The sequence below is a fragment of the Peromyscus maniculatus genome, chromosome 4, assembly GCF_049852395.1.
Source record: "Peromyscus maniculatus bairdii isolate BWxNUB_F1_BW_parent chromosome 4, HU_Pman_BW_mat_3.1, whole genome shotgun sequence".
NCBI classification, from domain to species: domain Eukaryota; kingdom Metazoa; phylum Chordata; class Mammalia; order Rodentia; family Cricetidae; genus Peromyscus; species Peromyscus maniculatus.
In genome coordinates, this window is record NC_134855.1 from 94,533,831 (window position 1) to 94,536,753 (window position 2,923).

A 2,923-nucleotide genomic window follows, 5' to 3' on the forward strand; every position below is an offset into this window, starting at 1 on the left:
TAGTATACTCAGGTCATCTGGGAAAACAACTTGCTGGGGTCACTTTAGGTAACTTTGTGTTCTGATTTCACCAGTGTGTACATGTACAACTATCAACTTTGTTTAAAAGAAAAGCAATGCACCTAGCCATTGACTAAAACTGGCTACCAGAATCTAGACCATCCCTTGTTTATGCAAAGGCTGTGTGTTCGTGTGTACTGTCAATTGATGGTCAGGGTTCTTGAGGTTATTTCTCTCTTAAAAGTTTTCTCTACTTGAGGAGGAGCAGTGAGATTTCTGTTTCTTACTTTGGACTCTATTCTTGAGCATCTAACACTAAGCTCTAATTTTTCCTCAGGATTCTCATCTGTAATTAAAATAGTGAATCCATGAATGCCCAAAGAAGAAGGCATGGAGACAATGTGTGAGCCAAAGGGTAGTAATGATTTGAGGCTAGGAATTTGACTAAATATGGTTCAGCACATCCAAAAGAAAAATAAAACCTAAGGGTCAGAGTTAGAAGAGTGATAGGAGTAACCAAGAAAGTAAAAATCTGCTCATGTAATTTTGTGATAAAATACAAGGTGGGTCAAGGCAAAATCAGTTCAGCTAAATGTACAGTAGCCAAGAAACCTGCCTACCCAAGAAAGCCGTGATGGATCAGTTTCCAAGCGTAAGAGGGGCTTCCTATAAAAGAATAAATTCTGGGCGTGGGATGTAGCTCAATTGGTAGCTTGCTTGCATAGTATGCATCAAATCCTGGGTTTGATCCCCAACATCCCATAAACCCAGTGTGGTGGTGCATGCCTGAAATCCCAGCACTCAGGAGCTGAAGGCAGGAGGACCAGAGCTTCAAAGTCATCTCCAGGTATGACTTTGAGGCCATTCTGGATACCCAAGGCCCTGTCTCAAGACATAGAAACAAACAAACAAAAAGGAATTCGTCCAAAGGCAACCAGTGTCCTAGTCCAAAGCCTCCTATGGTTGCTGCTGAGATTGACCCCTACATTTGACCTGGGAAGCAATGGAAAAGGAAAGAGATGAGGGGCAAAGAAGAGCAGCTCCAATTATTCAAGCTAGTGATTATAAATCCCAATATGGATGTGGAAATGAGAAAAAACACAAACAAACAAACAACAGCAACAACAACAACAAACTACCGTGAAGGATGGCAGCTAAGCATCGCGTCCTAGGAGAAGCCATCCTGGAATCCTCTGCCTGGGTTTAGGGCTCTTGCCCATGTGCTCACAATGTCCTCCATCTGCCCCAGCTTCTATCTCAGTGGAGACTGGCTAACTCTCCATCCAGGCTGCAGCCAGCTGCAGCTGCAATCGTGACAGCTTGACCATGTTTGTTTGTTTTCTAAACTATTTTTTTTTTATAATTTCATACCTGAGTACTATATTTACATCATTTTCACCCAAATCTTTCCTCCCATGCCCCCTTAAGTTCATGACCACTTCCTCAGTTATTATTATTGTTACACACAAACACACACACACACACACACACACACACACACACACACACATGCACACACACACATGCTGAGTCCAGTTCATATATAAATTTAGGACTGACCCCTTGGGACTGGATAACCTGTCAGGGACCTCATCACTGGAGAAACCAGTTCTCTCTTTCTGAGTTTGCCTGTAGCTCTTCAGCTAAGAGTGGAGTCTTGTCATATTTCCCCCTTCCACTTGCTAATGTCACCTAGTCTTGTCATTGTGCAGGTCTTGTTTAGGTGATCATATGGTTAAGATTTCATGGGTGTCATTTTCTGTCATGTCCAGGCACAAATTCATTGCAGACATGCTGATCTGCCAGCCTTTAAAATTGTTCTGCCCCTTCTCCTAAAATGTTCCCTAAATTTCAGTGCGGGTGTTGTGTAGCTAAGGGACAGACACCCATAATCAGCTGTTCTCTGCATTTTGACCAGTTCCTGTCATAGTTTCCATCCACTGCCAAAAAACGTTTCTTTGACGAGGGGTAAGAGCTACACTTACTGGGCCGGCAAGGATAGATATCCAGAATGCAGTTGGTAATTATCCTGGTTTAGGAAGTAGTAGCAGGTTCTCCTCCAGGACCCATGACTTCACCAGTCTACTGTGTCTTGGCTGAGTTTACAGTACCAGGTATGAACCCTGTACTATCGAGTAGGACTTAAGTCCAAATAAGGGCTCTTGGTTGTCCTTGAGATGTAAGTGCCACTATTGCACCCTTGAGGACAGTTTGCGGTGTTGGTCATGCAACCATGACTTGAAGTTGGGTAGGACTTTTAATTGTTTTCCTCCCTCAAAAGCTTATATCACTCCTTTGGATACTATCAATACTAGTCCTCAGGGAGGAGATTTTCTCATCAGTTCGACCTCAGTTTTTCCAAATCCTGTGTCTGAAGTGTGTGGTATCTTCAGCAATAGGGTTGGTCATACCTTCAAGTTCTGGGAGGCAACCAAAGACAACAGCAACAGCTGATGTTGTTTTGAAAGTCTCTTGGACTACCCTGACCATCAGCTGGAAGGGAGGTTCCCATGCTTGGCACTAGGTTCCTGTTAGATAGTCTTTGGCGCTCAAAGGAATCATTATCACTCCAAGTATCACACACACACACACACACACACACACACACACATACACACACACACACACATACACACACACACACACATACACACACACATACACACACACTTATTATATAAGTATTTTAAAATAAGCATAAAATAATGCTTCCCTGTGGATTTTTCAATTTTCCGTAGAGTTCTTTATCCCTCCTCCCTCCCTCTCCCTCAGTATTGTCCTCCTTTTCACTCTGATCCCCCTGCCTGCACCTCCTAAACACTTAGATTACAGGGTACACTACCATATCCAGTTCTTTTTGTTTGTTTGTTTGTTTTTAATTTTTATTTTATGTGCGTTGATGTTTTGCCTGCATATATTTCCA